The 24,312-nt window shown below is 37.7% G+C and overlaps 1 long non-coding RNA gene across 3 annotated transcripts; it reads right to left on the reverse strand.

The window, feature by feature from the left end:
• Positions 1-6,144: 6,144 nt before the first annotated feature.
• Positions 6,145-20,660, reverse strand: LOC132137509 (uncharacterized). 3 transcript variants are annotated; one of them, XR_009431876.1, is made up of 5 exons: positions 20,285-20,373; positions 8,431-8,560; positions 8,193-8,278; positions 6,669-6,748; positions 6,145-6,307 (listed from the first exon to the last, which is right to left on the reverse strand). It is a non-coding gene; the product is annotated as an uncharacterized LOC132137509 (long non-coding RNA). The 3 variants fall into 3 exon arrangements; XR_009431877.1 differs by lacking the exons at positions 6,669-6,748; positions 20,285-20,373 and adding an exon at positions 20,618-20,660; XR_009431875.1 differs by lacking the exon at positions 6,669-6,748 and having other exon boundaries at positions 20,285-20,309.
• Positions 20,661-24,312: the final 3,652 nt, after the last annotated feature.

A 24,312-nucleotide genomic window follows, 5' to 3' on the forward strand; every position in this document is an offset into this window, starting at 1 on the left:
AACATACAAACAAATGGTTGGAAATGTAACATTGCATTTCAAACATGTTTGTGATCTGTTTGATGAACTGTAATTAAGAGATGGTTTATATGTTGAGTTGTGTTGAGCAGCTGCACTCTTATTTATTGAATAAGTGTTATGGACTTATTAAATCCTAATTAAAGGGGGTGGTGTTTCTGAAGTGGCATTATTAAAATTTTTTGTCATCCTTAATTACAATTTTCATGTACAATTAAATCAATTGTTATTTGTTGACTGTACTGAGGTTTGTTAAGTTAAGTTTACTTAAACTTCTTTTGTAAAATGAACTAAATTATTGTTTGTTGAGATTACTTAAATTGTGTGGAACCTGTTGACATAATATTTTTAATTAAACCCAACATTTCATTTTTTTTGAGTGTAATGCCTTGTTTTATGAGTACAGAACCTATTTGTACTACTGTAAAGGTTTGTACCATTCTGGGCATTATTAGTGGGGTAAATTACGAGATACATCATAGGATCCATTAGCGCCTGCACTAAACCATCCGGCTGATTTCTGTAAATAAGCTCTAACTTTAATAATGTTCAACCAAGGGAAAAAAGGCTTCTGGACGGGGGTGGGGGTGGGGGTGGGGGGTGTTTGGCTTGAGGTTTTGGTGCAAAAGACCCTAGGTTGATTTTACTCCGAACCATCCCTTTAATCCCACATGAAACATTGAAAGGAGATTAAATACCTTTGAATAAATTCAAGAGTGCATGTAGACTCTTCTGGACATTGAAGATTCAAACAGTAGTAACTGGAAAACAGCGAAGCAATACCAGTGATAAAGTCTGCGTGTCCTTCGATGGAGAGCAACCATTCTGCAGGCTTAATCATATCACCTGAAATAAACAAAAGTACCAAACAGTTGCTCCAGGCATAGGAGACGGACTGCTGGGATGGCCATTCCGGGAGAGAAAAAAATATATATATAAAAAACCAAAAAGAAAGAAAAACGCCGCTAAATTAACTAAACTGTTTAGGTCCGTGATTCTGTTACAGATTGAGGTGTAGCGCTAATCGTAAAACAAAGTGCGAGATGGGGATCTGGAACTAATAAGGAGTTTACTGATGATGATGGAGAATACAGACAATATACAGGATTACATTTAGCATTAACATACAGATATAGCTTTGACACATTTACATTCAACACATCAACAACGATATTCAACAACGATAATCACGGATAAGGGAGAACTAAACAGACCAGGTATTTAAACACACAAGTGATGAGGGAACTGGGGACAGGTGAGGATCAATCAATTAACTAAAACAAGAAAAGGAAGATGACCAAATAAGGAAACCAAAGTTCATAAACGTGACACATATGAGCCCGGGCAGTTTTGGGACATAGCCGGGGGACAACTTGGATATAATATTTAAAATTAATTATAATACTGTACAATATTATATTATAGTGTATTATACTTTACATAATCATATATAATGTACTTTAGTATAGAGAGAGAGAGAGAGAGAGAGAGAGAAACGTTATTGGTCAGCAAGTCGTTGACATACCCCCCCCCCCCCAGTCTTTGAATCATTTCCTACATTATTTAATTTATTTGTTTTTTTATTATTATTATTATTTTCAGTCATTTAATTTAGATCTGTATTTCTATTTTTTCCTCCCCCTTTTAATTAATTAATTTATAAATGTATAAAAAAGGTCATAAAGTGTACAATAAAGCAAAATCAAATCCTTATAATTATCACTTTTAATGAGCCGAAATGAATACACGTCACACCGCTGTTTATCAATTGCTGCTCGCATAAAATTCAAGGCATTGATGTTTGCCTAGAAAACTATACTGGCACTGCACCCTTTTACCTAAATTCATTACTTCAGACTTATGTGCCTCTAGAAGCTTGCGTTATGCAAGTGAATGTTGCTTGATTGTACCATCCCAAAGAAGCACAAAGTCCCCTTTTCGGACTTTTAAATTAAATGTTCCCTCCTGGTGGAATGACTTCCCCAACTCAATCCGAGCAGCTGAGTCCTAGACATCTTCAAGAATCGTCTTAAAATCAAAAAGATCGTTTTTACGAACTTCTTAGGCTTACGAAGCTTTTGAGAAACTCAGCCCAGTTTTCTTTTCAACATTCATTCAAATATTAATGTTTATTTCGTGCTGCAAATATTGAAGAGGAAAATATAATTGATGCATGTGCAGTTACTGAACGAATTATCTCACCAAATAGCATAAAAAGTGTAAAAATAAGACGTTTATTGTTTGTACGTAGAAGTTTTTTGCATATATGAATAGAGAGAGCCAAATTATATGGATTAGGCCTATTTGAAAGTGAAAGTCCTGACATTTACCAAGTAACCCATACTCGAAACTGGTGCTCTGCATCTAACCATAGACAGTAAAAGAAATGGACACAGCGGACCCCACTGGAACTCAATTGAGACAAGTGAAGCCCATTTTTAGCGATTTTTAGCACTTCCGTTTCTGACGCGCAGACTCAAACAAAGCTTGATGACGTCAGCAACCTGTCTGACAGATGTAAATCTTCTAGTAGCTGTGCGTGAAAACTGCCATCGTTAATCTTGCAGAGACGGCGAGCTTGAGCGGGGAGTACTTTGGCGTGAGTGAGCAGGAGTAAGTATTCTGATTAATTATTTTGTATAGTATTTTAAAATGTAATGCCAGTATGCCATATTAAGTTAATTGCCTGCGAGCTTCTCCTCCTGTCTGTACGGTAATTTCTCTACTGTGCAACAGAGAGTCGAGTGGTTATAACGCAATCGTTAGCCTTTTTTTACAAAAACTGTTTCTACGGGGCCATAATGTAACATAGAAGGTAACGGAGCCCTTTATACATTGTCGTGTATCTTTAGAAATAAATAATGTACAAATGGAGTCTTTAAATGCCTCAGATGTAAAGTTATTCGCTGTCAAAGTGACGCCAAAATGAATGGGAGTCAATGGGATGCTAACGCAAGTGAAGTTCTGCTTCAAGATGGCGGCACCCGGCCGACTTCAACTTCCGGTCGACATCCTTGCCGCCTGCTCACTTTCCTCAGTGAACGACTCACGCAGCGAACGACTCACTTTCCTCAGCGAATGACTGACGCAGCAAACTACTCACTTCCCTCACGCAGCCGGCGACTCACTTTGCGCAGCCGGAGACTCTCTTTCCGCAGCCGGCAACTCACTTTCCACAGCTGGAGACTCACTTTCCTCACGCAGCAGACCACTGACTCTCTCTTCAATGTAGGGATCGAATATTATAATTTAAGTGACTTCTATATTGCATCCAAAAGAATATTAAGATATAATATTCAATAAAATGAAATAATTGCCTATTGCAAATTTATGAATGCATGGTTAACTTTTTTTTCTGTAGTCACTAGGCTATACGTAGCTACTGAGACATTTAAAAAATCTTTTTTGAAAAAAAATAAAAAAATAAAAAATAAACCTGAATTATAATCTAAACATCTGTATTTTCATACAATTTCATAAATAAGTAGGCTAATAAATATATAATGTTTAAAAAAATATATGATATAAACTATTATAATATATAGTGAGAGCTAAGATAAGCAATATGTAAATCTTTACTGGATTGTCTGTACTCAATCCTTATCCATCTTCAAGAATCAGCTTAAAACGCATCTCTCCCATCTTTTTTTGACCCTTTAACTTTAACACTCACTATTCTAATTCTATTCTTTAAAAATAAAACTAGCTTTCTAATCTTTTTGTATTCTATCGATTTAATTTGAATTTATTATACAATTAACAAAGGCAAAAAAGACTTCTAACACTAGCTTGCTCTATTCTTTTTCTATTCAATCTGTTTTTTCCCTTTATTATATTATTTAAAAGCCAATACAGCATCATCTTCTCTAGATTTTGGCCAAATGTAATATACTTTAAAAAAAAAATCTATCAACACTTTAAAGACATCAAACTATTTTTAAGATATTTAAAAATGTTTGCTGCATTGTAAAAAACAAACAAACAAAAAAAGACACTTGCATAAGATTGCGTTTTGAGAGTGTAAAAAAGAAAACCTTAAATCACGGCTCACATCGCATTTAATTACTTCTGAAATAATGAAGGCTAAAATGCCTGTAACTAGTCTAAACTAAAATGTTTAAAACATTATAAAAACAGTTATTAGTTTATCTCCAAAGCAAATACTCTAAAGTTATAGGCTATAAAAACGTCAATCCAAAAACAAATTAAAGGTGAAGCTGATGCCTGTACCTCTCTCATTCGGCAGGAATCCAAATCCATGTTCCCGACATATCTGGATGCTAAAATGTTATTTATTATATGGCGTTTGTATATTCAGTTTTTATTATTTAAAATAATCTAGTCAGTTAACGGTTGTTGGTTAGGAAAAATAACGAAATTAACATCCCTAGTCAGTAATGTCACAGTGCAAAGAATATAGAATAATAGTTACTGTATAATAAGTAACGCTGTATTTGCGTCCGAAAGTCGGACTCCAAATTTCATTCTAAGAATTACTTTGAGGTTACTACAGCAAATGAAAATTGTTCAGCTTACGGTAAATTTGAGAAGCTCCGCTAGGCTATTTCCCCCACACTCCACAACAAATCATTTCAATTAACAGTATTTAGAAAAGAACAGGAATTAAAAATATAAGAAGCTATAGCATATTGACGACAAACCAAAACTAATTAATTTATGCCAAAATGAAACTCAAACACTAACACCAAACTCAACACCAAATCAAATGTTTCAGTATTCGCGATGTATTTCAATGCCAAATGATTATAAAAAATAGCCTATAACAGTGTTTATTATAGTTTGTTAATTTAATTTTAATTTAATAGTTTGTAATGTTTGTAAACATTTTGTGTCGGCATTATGTCTATTTCTGAATGAAATAATCTTTTTTATCTCTCAAAAAAAGTATAAGTATATATATATATAAATATATATAAGTATAGCACAGGTACGTCGCGGAGACGTCTGTGAAAGATCGTAGTATCTGGTGAACATCGCATTCGATCGAATGTTTTTAGCTGTTAATGAGCTGTCTTCTTTACCTCTATACGACGTCTATACGATGAATCTTCAACATTTGAAATTATGTGCTGCCACGCAACGCCGATCGGAGCAAGCAGATAAATGAGAAAAACTATAGAGTTTTTAAAGCACTACCATGTCACACAGACGCGACCGTTGTTGCAAAGAGCTATGCCAGAAATATAACGAGGAATCATTTTTCTGACGGGGATTTGTCAATTCGCCCGCTTCCAGTGTAGGCGATATCAGTGATTATCTTATTGCGTTGCATTGCGCCGCTCGCGTCCAACTAGACACATGCATTTATAATAAAATACAAATACAACCATTACTATAAAGACACATACACACGAACTCTCTTTGGAAGCCGATCATGCACAACCTTTGTTTGCTTGATCCCTCCGTCGACAAAAATACATGCAAAAAATGTCAGCCCAGTTTCTTATTTAAAGTGACTCGTTTCAAGCTAACTGTAATTTTACTTGCGATATCATTGGTTAATATTACTTGTCTGTCATCTTGTAGAAAGCATAAATTAAACCCTTTGTAGCCTACCACACTTGACTGCTGTTTAGAATTTATAGTATTAACATTACAAGCTTGATAATTTGAGTAACACTTTATATACTTTTATATACAACAACACTTTTATACCATGTCTGTATGAAGGTCAAAGGTTTGTGTGGTTCTTTGAAATCCAAAGCCATTTTCATATTCTTATTTTCTTCCAAATAATGATGCTCACAATTTCCAATGAGAAAGTTAAAGGTGACAAAGGCAAAAGAAAACCCTTGATGTCTAACTGAATGAGGAAGAAGCCTTCGGATGAAAACACTATACAAATGTTAATTTGATTCATATTGCCTCATAGAATTAATGATACTGACAAAAGTCTCATACTTGATTATGACCGTTAATACTACACTTTATTTTCTGGTGAAAAAAAACAACTGAGCCTGTAATAAACTTTAAAACAATCTTTAAATAATAAAACATTAAGGATACACTTTAATGTATTAACTGCTGAAAGCATCGAGGTGGGGGGGGGGGGGTGGTGACTTTATTCACAACATAACAGAGTACATAATAACAGTCTCAAAAAAATAATAGAAAGATCTCTATTAGAATAATCCATAACATTTGCAATGGACAAGGTGTAGACCGTGAACTGGTTATGGACTGCACTTAATGAAACTGTTGCAAGATGGATGTGGGAATGATGGAGGGCTATAGGTAGATCTGTGCTAAGGATGTTGTCCTAGGGTGTCTGGTGGAGAAAAGAAGAGGAAAAAAAATGTTAAAGCATTTTATAAGGAAATAATGTTACTGAAAACTTACTGTGTAAACAATAATACAATAGTGGGCAGTGAACATCATGTACAATGCACACAATACTGTCAGCAACCTCTTTACTAGATACTACACAGCTGTGCCACTGAAATCAGATTCATGAACATGATTGCCACAATATTTATTTAAATAATGTTTTTGGGTGAACCATCCCTTTAAGGTCCATGTTTGATAGAGATAATTGCTCATTTAGCAGTATTGCTGTGAATGCTGACAGTAATGAATAAAACTGAACAAAGTTCTGACTACCATACATTAAACAGCACAGAGCAACAAACCCAAAGATGAACTGTGTATGTGTGCCCAAACTGTGGGCCCCTACATCCTGCCCGATTTTGTCCTCCAAACAATGTGAAAACTGAAGTCAAAGAAAACAAATATAGTGAATGTATTTATGTAAGTAAAAGGGTTAAAATACAAACATGACATTGTAAAACAAAAAACTCTTTGCTTGCCATTTTAAAACATAAAACATATTAAAAATCCTAAAAACAAAACACCCATTAAATGTTAACTGTTATGAGGAACATGTATTCACGTTAATATACACGTATTCTTAATATAGTAAATTAACATAGCAATTGTTTTACGTGTAGTAACTGTAGTAATTACATGTATACTCTTTTACATTTAATGCTCTCATAAATATAACATAGAATATTAAACCTACATTTAAAATAAATATTTTAGTACAATGTAAATTTTAGTCAGAATCATTGCACTCCTATTCTCTTCAATTATTTCAAAAATGAGACAAGGACTCTACCATCAAATGTAAGTTGTGCTCTGGAGAAACATGACTAAGGTCCACACACATCTGTCAAAGCATCTGTCAGAGCAAACTGCAAACAATATTTCTTTACTGAAGCAACTGTGATAAGACTTTTAGTTGTATGGATGTCGCCATCTTTGATAATACTTTACTATACTACTTTGCTTTAATTAGAGCAGCGGTTCTCAATTCCAGTCCTCGTGCCCACCAGCTCTACATATTTTACATAATTCTACATAAGTCTCTCTTTTTGATTCAGATAATCAGCTCATTAGAAGAGAGCTCCGTGCATAACCTGTGTTCCCATTGACATGGTCCCTACAAAGTGTTCATTGCTCCCTACTCCCTGAGCAGGGGATATCTGTTGAAGTTTAACTCACTTCAGAACATTCATTCATGGATTTGCGCTGCACAACATCTTCACAAACAGACAAGTGTGACTTCATATACCTCTGTAAATAAATAAAATTTAAATACTGCTTGACTTTAGTTACTTGTTCATTTAGTTACTTGTTCACACAGGCAGCAATCGAAACACTATTGTAAGCAGTTGTGTGTAGAGAACATTGAGACTCACATCTGTAAGTAGATGCGGTTGTTACTCCCAAACAATGAAGGCGTGAACATAGCCTACCTATGAGTAGTAAAAGTTTGTCCTTTTGTTTTCTTTACTTTTTAAAAAAAAATAATTAATTGGGTTAAACTGGCTTCTACTTTTCAACTCCGGCAAACTTTATTTTATAACTTATATTTTATTTTCTTCATGGTGTATCACATATCCTACATTCCACACATATTTGTTCTTCAATTTGCATTCTCTGAAGACTGGAAATGTTGTGGAATAACTTGCCTTTTTAATATATAAAGAAAATAAAATGTGGCATTTTATCAAATTAATCTAAAACATCATTTGATTAAGATAATTGATTGCAGCCTAAAATTAACCATTCAAATATAGACAACAGTGTGCTAAACAACTGTTACATATAGGAAGAGGTTTGGTGGTGAACAGTGGGAGAAAGATCCTCACCCAAAGTTTGGCCTGTAATATCCACAGCTGGTGCACCCAGAGGTTCTGGTGAGCTGGCGGCAGAATGAAGGAGATCCGCTCAAAATCTGCTTTACAACATTAAACTTTGGTTATGTGAGGTAATTCTTCTTGAGTGGTCTAATGGTACTCAATGGAAGTTTGTCGACACCCCCTAGTTTTTTTGGTATTCAAAAATACAGTCAACGTTGTTGAAACAACAACAACAACAAAAATATACCTGAAAGAGGAGTTTGTGGGAGAAGAGACAACTAGATCTGTATAGATTAGATCATGGTGGTCTCCATAAATAGACCGGTTGCAGAAGAGTGGATGATGGAAGGACTACAGCCAAACATCAGGACAGAAGTCTGCATGAGTCAGGTAAGCAGAATATATTGTAAATAAACTGTAAATAATTCATCAAAACAAATGGTAAAGTCACTAAATTAAATCCCTATAAATCAAAGCAATTTTGAACTAACTATATGACATTATCACACACACAGGTTTTTTTAAGAGCTATATCTTGAGTCTTTTTGTTCATATTTATGCGTGTTATGATGAATCTGGCAATCAGAGATACAGGAAGCTAGTTTTTATTTTTAAATTACCCCTTCAATGTCTTCATTAAGAAATGTTCAAGAAAATGTGCCTTTCATAGCAAAAGGCAATAAATATAATTATTATTATGATTATTCTCTATATTGCACAAGGCTGAGCGAAAAACTTTCTGCATAATGTGCACATGCATGTCTTTAGGTCAGAAGGTTTGGAATTTTATGGATTTATTGTATTGCATACATTTACATTTCTAACAATTATAGAACATAAAATAATATTCTTTGATTTTTAAAATTTTGCTATGCGTTTAACGTGACGTGTATCGGAGTTGATTTGGGATCAAATGTTGTTTGTTGCTAACTGAACGTGAACCGCGGTTGGTTGCAAAACGCGTTGCTTCAACATATGGTCAGGTAAAACTGTTTAAAATTAGTTCACTTTCAAAAATCTTTCAACAATCCCACCAATGACAAACATACTATCATAAAACTATACATTTCCACCTTTCATACTTTACCTCTCATCCATCACTTCACCACAACTTGCCCTGACGACTTCTTCATCCCTTGGCTCATTTTGGCGACTCGCGCGCGTACATCGCCACCTATGGGGTTGCCCAATTATATTTAACAAAGAGGAACTCTCAGACTGGGAGGAAAAGAAAGAAGTAAAACAAAACAAAAAATTATATGACTTATATTTTTGGTAACACCATTGCTTTGAATATAATAAGAAAACACTATTATTATTATGTTTAATGCAAAGTTAACGCAGTGTGTCATTATATCATTGTACATAAAAAAAAATATTTCAATTCTAACTCGCGTGCCAAGCCCACGAAACCGGGGCAGTGGGCTTATATAAGCCGGGGTCTGTGCCCACCGCGCGCACAGCCTGACTCCACTTTGAGTGACATCCCCAGCAGTGCGTTTTCCTGAGGTAAATTACTTTTTACTTAACCTATTTAGTTAAATGACTTTTTAAAAGTATGGACCGACAACAAAAGTAAATGACATTTAAAACTATGAAGAAAGAAAGTAATAAATTGTAATTATAATAACAATCCGTCTGAGGGAACAGTTCGTTTTTCTGAGGGTTATACTACTAAAATAAATAGCAGGTGTTTTCACTCATGAAACCAGTTAAATTGTAATAAAAATTGGACTTCTAGAAATTTTTCCTTTCCGTTAAATGTATCACATTTCACAAAGACGATTTTCCGTAGTTTAATATATCGTTACAGTACGCTCATCAGCGCGGTCAAACACCAAAATGCCGTTACATCCGTGTGACGTCATTGCTGATAGAGCCAATCCGCTCCGTTTGAGAGACGCTCTTTCATTTTAGAGATATGTCATGTTAACGTTACTTTAAAAGAGACCAATCATACAATTATTCTTAATAATATCTTCATTATTCACAATTGTATGGAAAGTATTGTGTTGTCAGGTTAAACTGCGAGCGTGTAGACCCTCTCTCTAACACGCTGGCATGTGCACTTAGAGCGAGAGAGAGACAGACAGAGAGAGAGAGAGAGAGAGAGAGAGAGAGAGGAAACTCATAAGCCTTGACACCTTTATAGACGGTTTCATCGGGCGCACGCGCCTGGACCTAAGTTAACTTCCGGTCTGTGTTGTGTATATCGGTCTGGCTGCAGTGCCTTCTACAAACGCAGTTAAAGTTATGGGGTGGTGTTAGCGCAGTGGATAAGATGCATGCCTGTGGTGTGGGAGACCCGGGTTCGAATCCACTGTGAACCGCCAGTGTGTCCCTGAGCAAGACACTTAACCCCTAGTTGCTCCAGAGGCGTGCGACCTCTGACATATATAGCAATTGTAAGTTGCTTTGGATAAAAGCGTCAGATAAATGTAATGTAAAGTCAAGGTGATCAGTACACTGAAGTTGGGGTCAGGTGGTTGTGCTGCGGGATGTGTTTCCCATACATTTATTTATTTTTGGAGACTCGCCACAATTTTAAAACTGATCGATTTTCAAAAAGGCTTCGCTGAATAAACATGAGTAACGTTACGTACTGCACGTTTAATAATAATAATTCCTTAAATTTATATGTTTAAATATCAAAACGAGGCACAGGCGTTTTTATATCGCTGTATTTCTGAAGGAAGACTTGCGTGTTATATGCCTGATAAAAACAGCGTGTGAGCGTACCAGCTCTGCTTTGTTTACAGCTGTTACTGGGGAAACCTCTATTTCTCGCGCTTTATGTCTATGCTTTAAAACATCTCCTGCTGCCAAAGAATGAATTTGCATTTTCATTAAGTCCGCCTGATTCACGCGGCAAACATATTTTGTTTGTTATCAAAAAATATCTACTCTAGAGGGACTTGGCTGTTGTTATTGATTCTATTTGGAAGTCTACCGGAAGTTAAGTTAGGTCCAAAAAAGCGCGCATGCGCAGTAACGTTTGTTTATGTTGTGGCCGTTGAAACTGTCTATAGAAATCGATGATTCTCAAGAAAAGAAAATGCATTTTTACTGTGGCTTATTTGTTAGTGGGCTGTAAGGTCTCATCAGAAACATTGCTCTGCATTCTTCTTCTTATCATGCTTTATCAAATAATATTATACATATCCATCAGAGACTTTATAAACTTTGGGATTTAATAGACTACAGTGAAACTAATTATCTTCTCTCTCTTTTTCAATGTCGATTGCCGTCTTATTGTTGTAAGTGTAGTCAACGGCATTTCTTATTTGCCAGATTTATCACAACATGTTTAATCAATAATCACTGATGAAAGTGAAAACATTTTAATGTGTACAGACATCTCATTTAAATGCATTCTTCATTTTCTCTCTTTTTTAGTTTGTCTACAGCAGCTACATACATCACAACAGCTCTTTTAAGAGCCACATCTTGAGAACGTCTTTAACTTTGTAAGTATATACTTTAAATGACCACTCAGTATTTGGGTTTAGATCACTTACAACAACATCATGCAGCATGTTAGTAATGTCTTAATGAAGACATTAAAGAGATTCTTACATACATAAATACTAGCATCCTGCATCTCTGATTTGCCAGTTTCATCATAACAATTGATTTTTGATATCAGGAATTCACATTTTTAAAGGGATATTTCACCCAAAAATTTTAAATCTGTCATTAATTACTCACCCTCCACGTCATTTCTATTTTCGAAACACAAATTAAGATTTTTCGATGAAATCTGACAGCTCTCTGACCCTCCCTACAACAACTCAACTGTAATGCAGGTCCAGAAACGCAGTAAAGACATGGGTAAAACAGTCCATGTGGCATCAGTGGCTCAACTTCAGTTTTGCAAAGCTACGAGAATAGTTTTTGAGTGCAAAGAAAACGAAAATAACAATGTATTCAACAATTCTTACATACGCAGCCTGACACGAATGCTAATTATGCGTGTTCATGTGCTGATTACATCGATTACTCTCTTGGGTACTCTCCAAAATGGCAGAAGATGTAACTTGGGAAGAATAGCAGTTGAAATAAATTGTTATTTTTGTTATCTTTCTGCTCAAAAAGTATTCTCGTACCTTCATAAAACGTACTCGGTTACTAAACGTAACCTCTGTTATGGAACCCAATGTAAAACGCTGTGCGCGCAGGGATCACACACCAATAAACCTGAAGCAACGCCCAGAATTTACAGTGCACAGTCACCTGAGGGACTCACAGAGAGTCCAGGACAGGAAGGGGGGAAGCCCTCCGTCCCATATCTAGCAGCATCCGTAGATGCGGCAATATGACATCACACAGCCAAGGCAAGGCCTGACCAATGTGGCAATGCGGGTCTTACACAATACTGCCCATATAACAGTCGGCAGCGCATAACGCTTGCGAACTCAGAGTTCCCTTCAGGGCCCTGATTCGACTATACCGACAGCAGCCTTGCTTGCAAGGCGGGAACCTCCAGGTTATAGGACCTGATAAATGTAGACGGCGAGGCCCAACCTGCCGCCATACATATATCCTGCAAGGAGATCCCAGTAGACCACGCCCACGACGAGGCGACGCCCCTTGTGGAGTGTGCTCTGACGCCCAGCGGGCACTGAAGGCCCCTGGAAGCGTAAGCTAACGCTATAGCGTCAACTATCCATCTGGATAGAGTCTGTCTCGAAACAGCCATTCCCTTGGAACGTCCATCGGACGAGACAAACAGCTGCTCAGTCTGTCGAAAGGCAGCAGAGCGAGACACATAAGATCTTAAAACCCTGACAGGGCAAAGAAGACTCGAGTCTCCATCCTCTCCTGACACTGGCAGGGCAGACAGGGCAATAACCTAAGCCCGACACGGCGTGTTGAGGGATTTCGGCACATAACCGTGCCTAGGTTCGAGTATGACCTTTGAGTCATTAGGCCCAAACTCCAAGCACGACTGGCTCACCAAGAGCGTGCAGATCACCCACACGCTTCACTGAAGCGAGAGCCAACACGAATACTGTCTTGAACGACAGATGCTGAAGGCTAATTGATTGGATAGGCTCAAAAGGGGAACCCTTCATGGCCTCCAAAACCGCCGCTAGGTCCCACATAGGGACTGATGAAGGTCTGGGAGGATTCAGCCTCCTAGCTCCTCTAAGGAAGTGGATGACCAAATCATTCCTTCTTATTGACCGACCGAGCGCTGTTTCAGAAAACGCTGCGATGGCCGCCACATAAACTTTGAGCGTGGATGGGGCTCACCTTCGACTCGCTGTCTGCCTGGGCAGAGCGTACGTGCATGGGTTTCGTTTTTACAGAAACCACGTGCCGTGTGTGACATAGTGTATGTGGGCACTGAGGAGTGGGCACGTTTACTATGTGGCGCGTGTGACCGATCGGAGCCGATCTTATGTGCGCGAGCCCTATGTGCGGTGCGGTGCTTACATGTGGAGATTGGCACTGAGGAGTGGGCATCGTCACTACATTTATAGCACCATCGGTGCGAACGTGCACGGGTTTCGTTTTTACAGAAACCACATGAAGCGTGTGACATAGTGATTGTGGGCACTGAGGAGTGGGCACGTTTACTATGTAGTGCGCGTGATCGACTTGAGTCACTTTTATGGGCGCGAGCCCTGTGTGAAGGGCTGTGCTTATATGTGGAGATGGGCACTGAGCAGTGGGCATCGTCACTACATTTATAGCACCATCGGCCGTGGCCGGGACACCAGAAATTACACCTTTTTCTGGAAATATCTGGGTAGCCGTGATAACGGTTTTTGTGTGCAGGCAAGCGGGCAACCGTACAGGCTTGCGCATTGCAAAAGACGCTGAAACAGTCACAATCCCTGGAACTGAAACAGCGGCGCGCTTAGGTGAGAGCCCGGCCACAGCGGAACTCGTACCCCGGCGCTTCGATGAAGCAGCCATCGTGTGTAGTGCAAACGCAGCGTCATGCAGCATGCATAGATGGCTTTCCTAGGATGGCTTTGGGGCTCCCGGCCTCACCGTAATCCTCTGTCGTGGTCCCCGCTGCGCGGGGCGATGGCCGGTAGAGCGAGAACGGGGGTCTCGAGCTGCGTTGCTGAAGCTGTTGTGATAACGGCTTTTGTGTGCAGGCAAGCGGGCAACTGTGCAGGCTTGCGTGTTGCAGAAAACGCTGAGACAGTCACAATTCCTGCAACTGAAACAGCGGCGCGCTTGGGTGAGAGCTCGGCCACAGCGGAACTCGTACACCAGCGCTTCGATGAAGCAGCCATCGCGAGTCGTGCAGCCGCAGCGTCACACTGCAGGCATTAGATGGCAACACCGCTTTTGCCGCCGTCCAGCAGAGGGCGGAAAAAGGTGCGTCGCTATCGCCTGTTCCACCGGCGGAAGTGACTGGTAGTTCCTGTTTATAGCATCATCCAGTGTGGAGAATGCTAGTGAGACAGACGAACGAGTTCGCGCTGAATATGGAGCGTTCCAAGCCTTCGCCACCTCTTCGTGAAGCTCAGGAAGAAATGAGGCGGGCTTTGAGAAGTACGCTCATCTGAAAGGAAAATACCATCCAGCCGGGAACGAGAGGGGGGGCGCTGGGGCAGACCACTCACGGCCGAGACCCCGACGCGGCCCTGAGATCGACTTCCTCGGACTACGCGCCGGCAAACAGCGGGCGCTGCCCACCGGGAAGCGATGCAAGGATCTGCTTTTCCCATTATCTTTTTTTAGAGTCAGTTTAGGCAAAAGATGGAGAAAGAACATTCATTGACAGAAACGGCCCCTCCTTTATTTTTTTAGTCAATGAAACAATTATATTATATTAATTTTTTTTTACAAATATTTGTTAATTGTTTTAAAGTAGTTTTTATCCTGTTTCTATTTATTGTTCACTAAGTCCTTTGGATGATTAAAGAAAAACAAATGAACAAGCAGTGTTGGGGAGTAACTAGTTACATGTAACGGCGTTACGTAATTTAATTACAAAATTATAGTAACTGTAATTAGTTACAGTTATTTACAGAATATTTACACTGCAATATTTACATTTAAATTGCACTGACTATGGTTCGTAGAATCCAGTCATAAAAACGGAATGGCTAACGCGGACGGAATATGCCACATTTTGGATGACTAAATCAAAAGTAGGTCAGTACACTTGAATCAAAACATGACATCGACTAGTGTCTGTGAATATAAAGCCCCAAAAATGCAATATATGACTCCTGCACATTCTGCGTGTCTGTGGAAATCAGGCGCGGACTGGACACCGGGAGAACCGGGACAATTTCGGTGGCCTGGCAGCCGATTTTGCCCCACTATTTAATATCATTATTGTAAAATTGCCTGCCGAATGTACTAAAGCGATCATTTGCGAATCCGCCATTTGATAAATAAATCTCTAATAAGTCATGAAGTGTTAGTCATGAGTCGCGCGCTCTCCGCGCCTCCGCCAAACGGTTTGGATCAGACTCAGAGTAATCAATGCGAGAGAGAGAGAGAGAGAGAGAGAGAGTGAGAGAGAGAGAGTGAGAGAGAGAGTGAGAGAGTGAGAGAGAGAGAGAGACAGAGAGAGAGAGAGAGACAGAGAGAGAGAGAGAGACAGAGAGAGAGAGAGAGTAGAGTGGACTGGGGAAGCGCACAGCTGGAGCAGAGAAGCAGAACTAGTGTTCAGGGTTTCAGGTCAGTTTCATCTGTAAAGATGCTTTTTTGTCTTTGTTTTTTTATTTATTTAATCAAGCAGCAGCACGTTGCTCATCAGTCATCACTCAAAAAAACTATATAAAGGACATCATTATTATCAGAATGTTACAGTAGGAATTTATCTGAAAAACAATCAGATTTTTTTTTATAGGTTTAGGGGGAGCTACGACAGACAACAACACAACCCTTACGAAAATTAACATTTTAATATTTAACTATAAATCCAGAGAAAATGGTTACTATTGTTTAACTGTGATCACCAAAAATAAAAATTTAAAAATAAATACAAATCCATTTGCAAAAAAAAACAAAAAAACAAGGTTATTTTACTTTTATATAGGCTAAAAAAAGCAAGTCAATTTTTGTAAGGAAAACATGACTCGTGTACAGTATTAGGATTTTTCTATAAAGATATTGTAGTATTGTAGAGTATTGTATTGTATAGTTTTGTTCAATCTTGAGTATTAAAGTCATGAGAGAGATGGATAACAGGGCAAAATAAAGAGACTGAAGAGAAAAATAGAAGTGAAGGTGCAGTTCAGGAGAGAACTTATAATTATTTTGCATGTCCCCAAATTAAAGATTTAAAATAGATAAAAAATAGTTTTGTCCATGAATTTGTTTGTATGAGTTTGAATTTTCCAGTCTGAATTTTTTTCCCAGTCCGCCCCTCCTGTAAATTAATGGCAAAGACATGGTTTCATTTACTACACATAGGCCTACTGAAGCTCGCAGTGTTTTCAACCTCTGCCGCCTCAATATAGGAGTACACGAGCACATAAACATAATTTCTAGAACTGCTCTGTGTCACTTCATGTGCATTTTACTTATTTTGAGAAAACTATCATCATATACAGAGACAGCAGTGTAAAAAAAACACCAATGTTTAGGAGTTTATTACACAGAATACGACACATGCTTATTAGATAACTGTATTTAAGTTGATGTATATGCTTTTATTTATTATTCTTTAAATTTCACATATTTAGAAAAGTAATCAAAAAGTACTCAAAAGTAATTAGTTACATTACTTTAATAAAGTAATTGAAAAAGTTACACTACTATTACATTTTAAACAGGGTAACTTGTAATCTGTAACCTATTACATTTCCAAAGTAACCTTCCCAACACTGTGAACAAGGCACCACTGGATTCAAACTCCACCACTTAAACCATCATATCTTGGTAGCAGAAACAATTTTGTATATACATAACTATAAAAGATTATTTACTATTATTCTGGGTCAATCTTAAAAAATATCTTTAAAAATTTGTTCGGATGACACTCACTGTCTCATGACTAGAAATGTGCCAGTATTCGGTAATGCGATATATCACGGTAATTAATATGCACTTCTAAATACTGTGAATAATTATATTACAAATTATTCAGAATTTGGGATGCATTTTAAGAATACTTTTCCTATCAACTGGTCAAAATGCACAACACCATTGTATGTGTGTGCTCTGATGTAAACAAGCACTCATGAGAAGCACACGAGGAACACTCGAGAGATGCGCTGAATGAAAGCACATTCATTCTGACAGCAGATGGTGCTAAACTGCAGAAAATGCAGCCCTTACCCTGGAAACCCCCAAAATAAAGCAGCTGCACTACTTTCAAAAAACGTAAGTAGATTTCAATAACTATTTATATTTGTGTATTCGCTATGGTGCTCATCACAGCACCAAATACTTAAATATTTAGACTTAGGCTATTCATTTTAAAACTTTTTTTTACATTTTAATCTGGACTGCAACATGCCCTAGATATTGTTTGAAAGTGTTTTGATTCTTTGTTGTTTGTTTACACTTTACATTAGGGCTTCATTAGTTAACAAACTGCCAATGAAAATTTCTTCTGAACATTCATTGATCTTAGGTATTCCAATATTTAATAACACAGTGTTAAAATCTAAAGTTGCAACTGTGTTATTTAATGAGCTAACATGAACTAAGACTTGTACTTTTTAACAAAGATTAATAACTTCTGTAGCAAATGTAGCTATTTCTTATTGTGAATGTTAATGCAGTAACTAAGGTTAACTAATGAGGTCTTATTGTAAAGTAATACTGATAGCACTTTATTTTACAGTCCTGTTCCTCATGTAAATACTATGTACTCATTATAGTAATTACAATAATTATGTAATAACTAGGTACTAATCCTGAACCTACCCCTAAACCTAACCCTACCCCATGTAGTTACCTTGTATTACCAGAACTTTCTTCGATAAATACACTGTAAGTACACTATAAGTACATTTTAATACCGTATACCGTGATAAAGCATTAGTAATTAATCGCAACATGAAAATCTGATACCGGTATATCTCTACTCATGTCATTAAATTTTGGGCAGATCAAATTTATATTTTTACCTTCAATATTGACATTTTAGCCATTCTATTTCTAGCATGCTATTTCTAGGCAAACATTTAGATCCAATACTTTAAACACAACGACAAAACTGACATTACCTGTTATATTGCTTCCCCAATTACAGAAAGTTCTCTACAGTCAACCACACTCACTCAACAACGATATCCACAGTTCAGACCAAGGTATGTGTATTTATTGTGACAGAATTATTAGACATTACGCATTGTCACGCATATTAAACATTGGTTCTGAATTCCAATCTTGGGGACCTTTTTTTATAACACTACACATTCTGGAGGTCCGTCTCAGCATGCTCTGTTGGGTTAAGGGGATTCTATTATATGATGAGTTAAACCACATGTAAAAGACTTCCAAAATGTGCAATGCAAGTGTCTTCCAAAACTTCAGTTGAGAACCACTGCATTTGGCTTATCAGGTTAGTGCACTGCATTTTCTCTGTGTGTTAATATCACTGTACCATGGATTGCAAAAAACCTTACATCTTACTGATGACTTGGCAACCTGGGCAACAGAACATCAAATAACACATGTGGCACTAAATTCATTACTTAATATCCTCCGCAAGCATGATCTGAATCTGCCAAAAGATCCAGGACACTATTAGGAACAGTGCGTTCAAATAGAACTGAAGTCCAAAACAAGGCTGGTGGCCAGTACTATCATTTTGGTCTACTTGAATCCATTTCAGGTGTACTCTACAACAACATGGGCATTTTGTGGAATGTGAGCAATTTGAAGCTCCAGGTGAGCATCGATGGTCTGCCTCTCTATAAGAGTTCAGCAACTCAATTCTGGCCCATTCTTGTAACTGTGCAACATTTGGTGCAGGAGAAACCTGTGACAATAGGTTTATTTTGTGGTGATAGTAAACCAGGCTCACTGGATGAGTATCTTGAGGACTTCATCTGTGAAATAAAATACTTAAGTCATGGTTTTGAATTTGAAGGACTCAAGTTAACTTTACAGCTTACCTCAATGATTTGCGACGCACCTGCACGTGCATTTCTGAAAAAAGTGAAGGGCCATGCAGGCTACCATGGATGCGAAAAGTGCATTCAGGATGGTGTCTACCTGGAGAACAGGATGACATTCCCTAGAAATGACATGCCTCTTAGAAATAATGACAACTTCAGAAATAAGACTGATCCAGATCAACACCATGGCATCTCACCACTAGAAGAAACATCCTTGGATATGGTCTCTGGATTCCCCCTTGATTACACCTTGTGTGCCTTGGTGTCATGAGGTGGCTTCTCCACTTGTGGCTTCGACTGGGTCCTCTGACTTACAGGGTGTCAGGATTTCAAGCCACTGTGCTGACAGAAAGGTTGGTTGGTGCCAAAAAAAAATGTGCCTATGGAATTTGCGCGCAAACCAAGGGCAGTGAGGGAAATAGATCGATGGAAGGCGACCGAGTTTAGACAGTTTTTATTGTACACAGGCCCTGTTATGCTGAAAGACCTACTCAGCATGGAGGTGTACAAAAACTTCCTGCTGTTTTTTGTGGGAATCTTCATCTTGTGCAATAACAGCCCAATTGGTGATCACTTTGACTATGCCAATGATATTCTGCAACTTTTTGTCACACACTTTGGACAGCTATACGGCCCCAAATTCCTGTCTTACAACGTCCACTGTCTTGTACATCTTGCAGAAGATGCAAAACACCATGGTGTCCTCGACAACTTCAGTGCTTTCCAGTATGAGGATCACCCTAACAAGCTGAAGAGACTCCTGCGGAAACCTACATGTCCACTGAGTCAAATTGTGAGAAGGTTCTCAGAAATGCAAAGCTGCAGCAAAAAAAGGAGAAAAACAACCCACCACTGCTCAGAAAACAACACACGGCTGGCCCTCTACCTGAATGTTTTCATGGATCTTCACAGTACAAAGAAATAAAAACCTGCTCTTACACTTTTAAACTGGACCAGGCCAACAGTTTTGTTTACATTGATGGGAAAGTTGCAAATTCGCAAAATATAATTTCAGCAAAGGGATGACATTTATGTGGCCTACACTACCTTCAACAATCATGAACCTTTTTTTGATTATCCCCTTCCATCCTCAGAACTTGGTATTCATCTAGTTGATGGCATCTCAGGACCAACACATTTCTGCAAATTTGAGAACATTGAGGCGAAAGCTTTCTTAGTTCCTTATGACCGTAATTTTGTTTCAGTCCCTCTTTTACACACACTAATTTTTTTTTTTTTTTTTTTGGACTTGCTACTTTCATTTTGGGTAACTGAATCATGCATATGAACAACTGAAATGTAATAAGAATCGTTACACTTTATGGGGCTTTAGGTTGTTCCAGCTAAAATAAACAAAACAACAACAAAAAGAACATGTACCTGATAGTGGAGTTCGTCGGAGAAGGGAGTACCGGTCCTGTAGACTTGGACCGGTTACTAAAGAGCATCAGCCAGATAAGGGTTGGACCAAGCATCAGGCCAGAATTCTACATGAGTTGGGTACACAAGTTAAAATACACTTTAAATAAACATTATTAAAACAGATGACAAAATCACTAATACATGACATTCCACAGCTTAATGTTTTCATGAATTAAGTTCACATACTTTGATAATTTCAGCATCATTTGACAACATTTCCAGAAAATGGAAAAGAGCATGCTGCACTTCTGACATCTCAGAATCTGAAAATTCTATAAAAAGAATTCACAAGTTGTAAAAATACATATTTCACTTTAAAAAGATACATTGAAAAGTAATTTTAACACAGTAATATTCAGTCTTCTGAAACTATACAAAGTTTATGTGAGTAACATAGATACATGTTATTTAATTATAATCTTGAATTCAGCCCTACCTTTTCACTCACAATTAGAAACCAGCTATGTTCAGTTTCTAATGCAGGGTTTGACATTAACACTGTTCAGCTTGTCCGGGACAAGTGGATTTTGTGAAGGGGCAAGTGAAAGAATTGTACGTGACCGACAGGACAATTAATCTCATTAAAATTGTTATAAACAATAACTAGGGCAGCACGGAAACTTTGGCGAGAATGACTCTGATTGTACTTTCAGTGTTTACTTTCAGTGTAAACTCTGGTTAAGGTCACATAAGTTGAGACTCGTACAGCCTGTTTGACTCGTGGAGAAATCAAAACTATAAGCGCAACAGCACACACAAAGAAACAAACGTGAACAAACATACTGTGGTAGAAAAAAAGATAAATATTTTAATTCCATCAGGTGCGTGATTTCACATAGAGCAGCTGTTACTTCACAGAGCCGTTGATCACAGACAAGCTGTGCAAATCCTAGCATATAATGAATGTGGATTTGTGCAGCTTGTCTGTGAACCATGGCTCTGTGTAGTAATAGCTGCTCTATGTGAAATCACGCAGCTGATGGAATTTACCGCTGATTAGAGAACCGGCTTTACTGACGAGATGCAGTGTTGGGAAGGTTACTTTGGAAATGTAATAGGTTACAGATTACAAGTTACCCTATTTAAAATGTAATAGAAGTGTAACTTTTTTAATTACTTTAATAAAGTAATGTAACTAATTACTTTTGAGTACATTTTGATTACTTTTATAAATTTCTAATGAATGTTAATTTGCAACTGTTAATCATCTTCAACCATTTTACACCATGCAGGTTTAACCTTACAGTAGTGCTCAATACTGTCAGACTTTCATCATTCTTCATCACCTGAATTAAGATGATCACATTTGAACACATCCACCACACAATCAGACTTTACTTAGAGATTGATCTGAAGTTCAAAGCAGATTTAAAATCAATAGAAATAGTTTATAGATACTGTTTTTGAAACCAAATCTTTGCATAACTACAGGCATCTAACTGCATCTAACAATGGTTTGGAGAAAAATAGTTAATAAAAAAATAAAAGCATATACATCAACTCAAATACGGTTATCTAATAAGCATGTGTCCTATTTTGTGTACTAAACTCCTGAAACATTGGTGTCTTTTTGAAACACTGCTGTCTCTTTGTATATGATATGATGATAGTTTCTCAAAATAAGTAAAAAATGCTCATGAAGTGACTGTTCTAGAGATTAATTTCCATGAGGGGCGGACTGGGAAAAAAAATAGGCTGGGAAATCTCACACTCATACACCCACAACCCATTCTGAAACATGGACAACCCTATATTTTTTTTGGACCTGACATGAAAAAGATTTGAATCCTTAGGTTGGGGGACTTGCAACGTAATTAAGAGTTCTCTCCTGAACTGCACCTTCACTTCCATTATCCATCCATCTCTCTCATGACTTTAATACTGAAGATTTTTATTTGACTTAACCATGCTTTGTAAGTGCAATTTTGTTTTTTGGCAAATGAATTACCACTTGTACTTATTTTTACTACAAATTCCATAGTTAAACCACGGTTAGTGCCATAACATAGGCTACATTAATTTTCCTAAGGGTTGTGTTTTTGTCTGCACTAGCTCCCCCTAAACCTATGATAAAATATGATGATTTGTCTGCTAACTTACTATTGTAACATTACAATAGATAATAATGACGTCGTTTATACAGTATTTTGAGTGATTGCGAGCAATGTGCTGCTGCTGCTGCTTGACTAAGTAAACAAAGACAAAACTACATTAGCATATTTACAGATGAAACTGACCTGCACCTGAAACCCTGAACAGAAGTGTCGCTTCTCTGCTCCAGCTGTGCGCTTACACAGTTCACTCCGGTCTCTCTCTCTCGCATTGATTACTCGGAGTCTGATCCAAACCGTTCGGCGGAGGCGCGGAGAGCGCGCAAGCCCAACCATTGCCAGTCACGACTAACCGATTCATGATTTATTAGAGATTTAATTATCGAATGGCGGTATCGGAAATAATCGCTTTAGTATATTCGGCCTGCAATTATACAATAACAATATTAAAGTAGAGGGCCAAATCGTCTGCCAGGCCACCGGGAATAGTCCCGGTTCTCCCAATGTCCAGTCAGCGCCTGATTTCCACAGACATGCAGAACGTGCAGGATTCATATTCAGTCTTTTTGCGGTTTAATATTCACAGACATCAGTCCATATCGGGTTTTGATTCAAGTGTACTGACCTACTTTTGATTTATTCGTCCAAAATGTGGCATATTGCGTCCGCGTTATAGGCTGAATTCCATTTTTATGACTGGATTCTACGAATGTGTTTTCCGCGTCTCGGAGATTATGGGCCATATGTCTTAGTGCAATTTGGGAAAGAAATAAGCTGTATGTGGATGTGTGTAATTATTCAAATGTAATCCTCTTTGTAATCATTACAATTTTCATGAGTAACTGTAATTTAAGTACTCATTTTTTCTTAGTAACTGTAACTAATTACTGTTACATTTGTTTTGTAATTAAATTACGTAACGCCATTACATGTAACTAGTTACTCCCCAACACTGACGAGATGTGCATTAATCATCAGCCGATATATATCGTGCACCCCTATTTAACAAAGTCTATACAAAAATTATTTTAGTCCACCAACGTTAATCCGGTCATTTCTCTCCGGTCTGGTTTAATTGTCGGACTAAAATCACAGATTTTGCGTTATGATTGGTCAGCCTGCCTGTCAATCAAACTTCCTGCAAAGGGTCAATTTTGCCAATTTTTTTGCCACATTCAAATAAGAAGAGCTTCTTTTTTTATATATATTTTGGCCTTTTCCTAACCTTCCTGGGTTATTGTACGGTGTCAGAAAACCTGTATATAGACCATAGAAAGTAGTATGCACCCTTTTTGGAGTTTGAATTGGAAAAGGAAATTACACTGTATTTATTGCTTTTTTTTTTGTTTTTGATTTTTTTTAATTGACAAACATGCTAGTTTATTACCTATATCTAACCTATTACCTTTATCTAATTCCCTGATTTTGCTCTGAGAAAGAAAACATTCTCATCAGATGATGAGCTTCATGAAACTCCCAACAAAAAAATTAAAATTAATAGAGACAAAAATCCACCTACACCAAAAATCAAGCCCGCACCAAAAGTCCCGCCTGCACCAAAACCTCCAGCACCTCTAAAATACATCAAGACAAAAGGTAAAA

Source organism: Carassius carassius, unplaced genomic scaffold (genome assembly GCF_963082965.1).
Source record: "Carassius carassius unplaced genomic scaffold, fCarCar2.1 SCAFFOLD_91, whole genome shotgun sequence".
NCBI lineage: Eukaryota > Metazoa > Chordata > Actinopteri > Cypriniformes > Cyprinidae > Carassius > Carassius carassius.